The sequence below is a fragment of the Momordica charantia genome, assembly GCF_013281855.1.
Source record: "Momordica charantia cultivar OHB3-1 chromosome 11 unlocalized genomic scaffold, Mcharantia_2.0 BLBB01000011.1, whole genome shotgun sequence".
NCBI lineage: Eukaryota > Viridiplantae > Streptophyta > Magnoliopsida > Cucurbitales > Cucurbitaceae > Momordica > Momordica charantia.
The window spans coordinates 11,207,240-11,216,409 of NW_028275159.1; the positions used below are offsets into that span (position 1 = coordinate 11,207,240).

Below are 9,170 nucleotides of genomic sequence, written 5' to 3' on the forward strand. Positions count from 1 at the left end.
TTTCCATACAAACATTTTAATATTCTTCATTTCTCATCCAAAATTTGCTGAATATACTTTTTCCATAATAACAAAATTTGACCTTAAAATTTTTTGCTAAATTTTAAAAATATAGCAAATATCTTTGAACAATTGTATCATTCATAACATTGCAAAGTGTGTAAAAATAAAATTCATTATAAAATTAGAGTACAAAAGAAAAATAACGTCAAGCATCTAACTAAATAATCCTCTCCAATGTCCAAGCCTCCACCATCCTTGTGGCATCAATCATGCACAAAGAATTGTATCAATTATTTTTGTAGTATAAGTATAAAAGTAGAGCCTACATGAATAAATAAAATCAAACCAATAAACTAAACTAACTAACATGATAGTAAAACAACCACCAAATGCATAATAAATACCAAATACATCAAATGTCACAAACCCGTCCCTTTTTGTTACAATACCAAACACATAAACTTATAACCCAATGTCACATATACCCATCCAATGTCACAATACCAAAAAGAAAAAATCATAACCCAATGTCACAATACCAAACACATAAACGTATAATAACCACTAACCCATATCTTCCTCCCAAAAAAATTATCACACGAGATCAACAATTGAATTTATAACACTATTTAAAACTTATTTCCCCCCCCCCCCCATGTCACGAACTTCACAAACTTATTTCCACTCCAACCAAACGTTTCAAAACAAAGCTTCAGATAAACTCAGACATACTCCAAAGGTAAAATATATTCCAAAGAAAAGCATACATACTCAATACACACACATAAACGCATAACACCCACCCATATCTTCCTCTCCTAAAAATCATACGAGATCAACCATTTAAATTATAACACTTATTAAATATTACCCCCCCCCCCCCCCCCCCCCCCCAATGTCACGAACGTCACAAACTCTTTTACTCTCCAACCAAACATTCCAAAACAGAGCTCCAGATAAACTCAGACATATTCCAAAGGTATGATATATTCCAAAGAAAATCAGACATACTCAATATCATACGTAAATCATATCATACTTCAGACAAACATAATCTAGAAGATATACTCTCAAAACGTACGTAAAGTTTTAACACTTGAGCACATAACCATAACATCAAGAAACTAATTTCACGACATACCTTACTATTTGATGAACTTCCTCGCCCCGAAAGAAACATTTGTTGCATTTAGAGAAGTTTCCTGTTAAACTCCTGGCTTTGAGCCTCCAATGCTTTTTGTATTTGTTCTTGGGTGGCAATTTGTTGGTCTTCGTTCGCTTTTCGTTGAGTTGCCAATTTTTCCTCATGCTTCTGAAGACGAGCCTCTAATGACTCCACATATTCATCAAAGTATTTTGATGATGATCCTTTGTTTCTGGTGGGTTTCGGTCCATATCCCATTCGTATTATATAGTTTGATCTTCTCCCAAGGACCGTCTCCATAATTTCTTCTTCTGTTTTTTCGTCTCCTTGAGAAGCATGATACGCCTTTAAGGTAATCATTTCTTCCTAAAAAAAATAAATGTGTCGTTAAGAGCTTTAAGATATATATATCTTACATCAATACTTTAAGTATGACAAAATTAAATGAATACTTACATATGAATTCCTCGCTTCCTCGTTAATCCAACATTTTTCCTCCGAATAATGCATATTGAAGAATATATGAATGGGACTTAAATATGTCTCATATTCTTTTCTCTATTAAAAAAAATTGTTAAGTTGTAGTAAAAATAGTAAGAACCTAAAATCTAAACTAGCAATACAATTCAAATAAATTATTTGGTTCATACCAAATATTCTCGATGACACTGAAATGGTTTTGGTCCACCTCGATGATTGAACCTCAATTTACTACGTGCCATCTTATTTCTGGCAGATTTTTCCTACAAAATTACATGTTTAGTTAAGAAACGATACTTATAAAATGATAACAAAGAATTAAGATCATATATTAGTTACCTTCCATGCAGGAGATTCTCATCTATCACACAATATGTTCCAGTCTTCTTGTTTTATGTCTTTATACGGCTTTTGGCGAGCACGTGCTGGATCACGTGACTTTTTGTAATGGCGATGTAGTTTCGCTCGATAATCTTTGAATCGAGTTCCAATCTCGTATAAAATATATCTATGCACATATGGCTGAGATATATCGACAACAAACTTCTCCTACAAAACGTAGTCATTAAAACAAGTTAACAACATATTCAATTATTAGCGGTCAACAAATACAACATAAGAAAAAATATTTACCAGTAACATCTGAATGATTTTATTAGTCTCTAGGACCGTTATCTCCTTTTTCTTTGCACGCTTCACATCAATATTGTTGCGTGCCAAATAGCCTATCTCGCTGTTAAACGAAGCTGACCCAGGTCCAACTGGTCTACCCTGTTGCTCCGTCCATTCGAGCTTGATTTGTCCAACTGAATTTACGACTCGTAACAAGAATTCGCCACGAGTTTCCCCTCGAGCTCGTGTGATTCCAGCGATGGTATCCTCACCTTCGCTGTCTAATGACATTCTGTCTACATAATGAAAATAAGAAAACAGAACACAAGTTGTTAGGATTAGTCCGAAATAAAAATTATAAACTGACAAAACATATAATATACCATATTGAATTACTCATCAATGTCAGAGTCATCATCCATTTCATCCGACGATGTTGTTTCATCATATTCATCTTCGTCCTCGTCCTCGTCCTCATCCTCTATTTCGTCTTGTACTTCATCAAAATTTAATACTATCTCAATTCTACCAATATTGTCAGATACTATACTTGGATCTATGTCTGGTCTATGAAATGTTTGTGTCTCGAGATCCACTTCATCCACTGCACATTGATTGATATTGGCTTCGACTAAATCAATCTCTTCTACTTAAGGCACATCCCATAAATGTCTGTGTTGAATTCTTTGAGCTACTTTTCATCCATTATCTAATTGGAGATCATCAACATAAAATACTTGTTGTGCTTGAGAAACAAGTATAAACGGATCATCCTTATACCATAAGTGATGCGTGTTTATGCTTGTAAAGTTATTATTTTGACGAACATGATTCTTCTTAGGATTTGTATCATACCAATCGCACCTAAATAGAAGAACTCGTTTGTCTTTAATGTACTTCAATTCTATCACTTCCTTAATAATACCGTAGAAGTCGGATCTCTCATTATCATCTCCACCAAATACACACTCCACTATTTTGAGTGGTGCAACCACCATCCCTCTCGTTTGTGTTGAACCGAACCCCATTAGTAACACACCCTTGATATGAATTTACTCGACGGTCCGGGCCACAGACAAGTGCATACAACTCATTTATAACTTCATTTGATGTCGAACAAACTTGTGAACTCACTTTTTTTTAAACCATTATGGAAATAAGATCTCTTGAAGCCTCGTGAGATTACCACTACTTCCATGTTGAAGCTCCATTTCGTGTTCTCTACCCAATGATCGAACAATGAATAGATGTTTGAAGTAAGAATAATTTTCTAAATATATAAAAAAAAACATACCTTTTGTATTCATCGACTGCTTCGCAATTGATTAAGACATACCAATGGGCTTTTTGTAACTCAGTATGCGAAAGTTGTTTCATTTTTGAACCACCGATTGGACGTGCATTTTGTAAAAACATAGACAGACATCCTTTATTTGTTTCATTCAAGTCTTGCTGATCATCATTCCGAACTGGCCTATTGAACTTTGTTTGAATTCCACTTAGGTACATCGAGCAGAACGTTAACGATTCATTTGCAATGAATGCTTCTGCTATAGATCCTTCAGGGCGCGCTTTATTTCTTACGTATTGTTTCAATGTCATCAATCTCCTATGAGAAAGTGTTATTATGACCAAATAAATAAATATATTGAAAACTAGACATGAAAGCACTAACATATCATACCTCTCTATTGGATACATCCAACTATAACCGACAGGTCCAACAAGTTTGGCTTCTTCTGGTAAGTGAACAGCTAGATGAACCATGACATCGAAGAATGCTGGAGGGAATATTCTCTCGAATTTACATAAAATCAATACGATTACTTCTTGTAGCTTATTCAAAGTCTCGACTTTTAAAGTCTTTGCAGTCAGATCCTTGAAAAAATCTGACAATTCTGCAATTACCGAACTCACATCTTTGGGCAAGAAAGGACGAACCCCCACTGGTAAAAGTCTTTGCAACAAGACGTGTGAGTCGTGACTTTTGAGTCCAAATATCTGTCAATCTTTACCACTAACACATCTCGATATGTTTGATGCAAAACTATCAGGAAATTTAATTGTTTTCAAGAAGTTGCAAAATTTCCTTCTTTCTTCTACTGTTAAAGTGTAGCTCGCATGCGGTTTCACCCATTTATTACCGACTTGTTGAAGATGCAGTGCTTTACGAATGTTCAACCTCATTAAATCTCTACGTGTTTTATCAGTGTCCTTTGTTTTCCTTTCGACGTTTAATAATGTGCCCATGACATTATCACATATATTTTTCTCAATATGCATAACATCAAGTTTGTGTCGAATCTTAAGATTTGACCAATATGGTAATTCAAAAAAGATGCTTTTCTTCACCCAATTTACTTTATTATGCAATCGTTTCCTTTTCCATTGTAAGATGTTTACAATTTTTCCAAGTGGCGGAAACTCAATGGATTCTAATTGGTGAAGGACATCCGATCCAGAAAAATGACGTGGTGCTGTTCGGTTTCTCCATTATACTGTTTACTTTTACACCAGGGATGATCTTTATGCAAGAATCGACGATGTCCCATATAGCATATTTTACTATGCAATGGGGCAGATGTAACGTCTTCGTTACAAATTGGACATGACTTATATCCTTTCGTACTTCATCCCGACAAATTGCCATATGTAGGAAAGTCATTGATTGTCCGCATCAAAGTTGCATGGAGTCGAAAGTTCTGACCACTGCAAGCATCATACGTCTCAAAGCCGCTACTCCACAACTCCATCAACTCATCTATCAATGGTTGTAAGTAAATATCTATCTTCTTTCCTGGAGCCTTTGGCCCTGGTATGAGTAACGACATGAAAATATATGCTTCTTTCATACACTTCCATGGTGGAAAGTTGTATGGAATCAACATTACTGGCCACGTGCTGTAGGTTGTTCCCATATTGCCAAAATGGATTGAATCCATCTGTGGCCAATGCTAATCTAACATTTCTTGGATCTTTTGCAAACCAGGGATATTTTCTATCAAAATGTTTCCAAGCCTCAGCATCTGCTGGATGTCTTAGAACTCCTATATTTTTTCTCTTTTCCATATGCCATCTCATGTCTCTAGCGGTATGTTTTGACAGAAATAATCTTTCTAGTCTCGGCTTCAATGGAAAATGTCTCAATATTTTGTGCGGTATTTTCTTTCTTTTACTCTTCTTAATTTTTTAACGAGATTCATTACACTGTGGACATCTATCTACTTGCGCATTTTCTTTCCAAAATAGCATACAATCATTTTTGCAAGCATGCATACTTTCATATCCTAAACCTAGGTCACGCAACATCTTCTTTGCATCATAAGAAGATTCTGGAATTTTAGAACCATTAGGAAAAACTTCTTTCAATAATTGTAATAGCATATCGAATGACTTATTACTCCAATGATTGAGTATTTTGATATGCATTAATTTAAACAAGAAGGTTAGCGAGGAAATTGATGTACATCCAGGGTATAGCTCTCGATTAATTTCCTCAAACATCGATTGAAACTTATTACTTCCACTTTGACTATTATCACTTGATCCAATCCCAGTTGAGTAATCTTGACCATGATATTCCTCATTAGTCAAATCGTCTAACATTTCAGTAATTCCATCTGATCCCTCTACATTACGTGTGGTGTTTTCACTTCGAGTCACATAAGCAGATAAATCTCGAGTTTCTCCATGAAAAATCCATCTACTATAAAATGGAGACATTCCATATTTATATAAATCTTCTTCAACATCATAGGGTCGTTTCCATTTAGTATTTTGACATCGCTTGCATGGACAACGTGCAAATCCTCTCTTGTCAACGTGATTCTTTGACAATTCAACAAATGATCTAATCCCTTCTTTATATTCTTTGCTTAACCTATTCAGATCTTTTATCCAAGTTCTATCCATAATTTTCCTAATCAATAGTAGAATATAGTGGATCAATAAAGCAATAACAAGTTCAAAAAGATATGAAAATAAACTTAGTTCTGAAAAGAAGAAACAAAACCATTCAAAGAAAGACCCATCTAACAATTCGGTATTCACAACACATGTCATGCGTGTGTTTAGTGTCTGAAATTGTACCTATAAGAAGAGCTCACTCCCTACTATGGTTATAAATATAAATATAAATATAGATATATTGAAAAATAAATCTATGGAATTAAATTTCTACACTTTAGTACGTAATAGAGGGTTGAAATTGTGTCATAATTGTAAACTTTTAAATTAAGAAGAATTTAGCTCATGGTAGAATTAGAAGCTATGATTATTCAAATCACAGACCCAAATTAAGTTTTCGTTTATTGAGTCAATACAAGTTTTAAAAAAATCATATTGAGTTTATGAAATTTCTGTATGTAATATAAATAGATTGATTTTTAATTCTATGTTCAATAGGTCACTATCTTTTAACTTTTAAGATTGTCTATTTAATTTAGTCACTATATTTTTAAAATATTTTAATAAGTTCGTAAACAATTAATTTTGTGTACGATAGTTTCCTACTTTTAGTTTTGTCAATTTTAACTAATACTAATTGTCTTAAGCATAAGTTAGATTATTATGATCAACATATCACATAAGCTAAAGAGTTAAATGGAAAATACATGAAATTTGAAAATTTATAGGTCTAATTTTTTCATTTGTGAAAGTTGATTTTGAAAGTTCAAGGATGGTACCATGGTGGTTTTTATACTTTGTTAATATTTAAATTTACCAAACATTTTAGTTCATATTTATCAACCAATAATCAACGGATACTATTTTTAGAATGATTGTTTCACTTGACCTATGATAGAATATAATATAATAAATACAAAGAAATTTAGAGATCGAACTAATCCAATGAAAAGAGAAGAGTTTTAATGATTTTATTCTTTTAAAATATTTAATTCGTTGCTTTAAATTCCTACCAACTCAACACAATTTTTTTTCCTAGAATGAAACTCAAAATCAAACTAAACACTACAACAAAATTGAGGGATGTTTATGAACACAGTAAATAACAACGATCTAAATAGCATGAGAAAAACAGAGATTGAGCTTACGAATTGGATCAGGAGACGGCAAAGAAAAACACTCAAATGCTTCTCAATCCCTGAATGGGATATGGCTACAGATTCCCTCTTTTGCTTCTGAAAAACACCCAAAAAAAATTGCAAGTTCAACAAACAAAACAAAACGGAATAAAAAGGGAGTTAAAAGCCACATTCATATCAAGATTAACCCAACCTTCTTTAGCAGAAACACATGCAAAGTTTCTATTCACGGCGGCGACAATACTGAAAGCGACGGCGACGATGGATGGCAGAGAAAGTGACGGCACCGACGGTAGAGGGAGGCGGTCGCGGCAGCAATAAAGATCTGAAGAAATGGGGGGGGGGGGGGGGCGCGGCAGCAACGGAGGGAGAAAAGATAACTTGGGGAAGAAATATAGGATAGAGGGGGCGCGACAGAGATGGAGGGAGAGAAGAGAAAAGGAGAAAAAAAATTGGGGAAGAAAGGAGGAGGGGCGGACAGGGGGCGCGGCGGTGGAGGGAGAAAAGAGAAAAGGAGAAAAGAAAATTGGGGAAGAAAGGAGGAGGGTGGATTTAGGTCGAGGGGCTAAGCGACGAAATTATTTCGTCGCTTAGCCCCACGACGTCGTTTTGCCAGTGCGTTTTAAGTTAAGCGCTGGCAAACGGTGTCGTAAACGCGTTTCGTCGCTCTTATGAGCGACGAAAACGCATTCCGTCGCTGTTAAAAGCGACGATTCCTGTTTTCGTCGCTACATATGCGACGAAAGGCGTTTTCATCGCGTTTTATTAGATGAAAAATATTTCGTCGCTTGTTTTCGTCGCTGAAGGGCAGAATTGTTGTAGTGTAGTCAATATCTTGTGTCTTCTTATATTTTAGTCAAATTGTTTGATTTAACGTTTAACTTTTAGTTTTTATTTCAATGCAATGTTAATAATTGTATTTCAAAAAAGACTTCATTACCTACGATATATAAGCAATTTGTTCAACTTTTTAGTTTGTCATTATTTTTTTCAATGACTCAAGTAAGAAATCAAAACAAATTTTTTATTTCCTTTTATGCATCGTTATGTTTAGGAACAAAAAAGGATGAAAAATCCATGAATATGTTTCTTCTTTTAGGAAAAAATTCATGTTATTAAGGAATATGTGTTAAAATTGTTTATTCTTGGTTATTGTATTTTACTTATGGAAAATTTTTAAATAATCACACTTCTCAATTTTTTTTAGTCACATCAACCAGATCAGTGAGTGATGAGAATTATTGAGACGTCGATTTTATGATAAACGTGAAAAATACAAAAAAGTTAGTGAGGTAAATATTAGGAGATAAAAGAACCAAATTATATTTAAAATTTTAACTATTTAATTAATTTTCATGTTTTTATACTTTAAAATAAAACAATGAAATTTCACGTGCACTGCATGTGTTTCATACTAGTATTTCTAAATATTAACCAATAGGTCTATTCCCTAATATTTTTTAGATGAATTTATTTTTGGAGGCCAAATTAAATTCAAATAATTAAAATTTTTTTAATGTCAGACCACTCATAATTATTGCTCATTATTTAGATTAAGAATAATGATCAATAAAATATGAGACATTTAAAAATAAAAATAAAAATATTTAATAATATTAGAAAATAAATTAGCGTTCAAGTGTTATGAGATGCTGGTACCTTCCTCATACACAATAGACCCTCTAATCTCTCTCTCCCTCTTTTTTTTTTTTTTTTTGCTGAGACAAAAATAGATATTTAAAAATTTTAAAAAGAAAAAAATCAAATAAACCTTGAACTTTAACGACCAAAATGAGATTTTGACCCCTACATTATTGAACTTTTCAAGATTTAGAATCATCCGATAAATTTTTTTAAACTCTGTGAGATCAAATATAGTTCTAATT

General features: G+C 33.5%; 1 pseudogene across 1 annotated transcript; it reads right to left on the minus strand.

The window, feature by feature from the left end:
- Positions 1-2,937: 2,937 nt before the first annotated feature.
- Positions 2,938-6,151, minus strand: LOC148208110 (uncharacterized; annotated as a pseudogene). The gene is made up of 5 exons (XR_015788840.1): positions 4,691-6,151; positions 3,924-4,619; positions 3,534-3,848; positions 3,426-3,460; positions 2,938-3,339 (listed from the first exon to the last, which is right to left on the minus strand). The product of XR_015788840.1 is annotated as an uncharacterized LOC148208110 (transcript).
- Between the last annotated feature and the right edge of the window lie 3,019 nt (positions 6,152-9,170).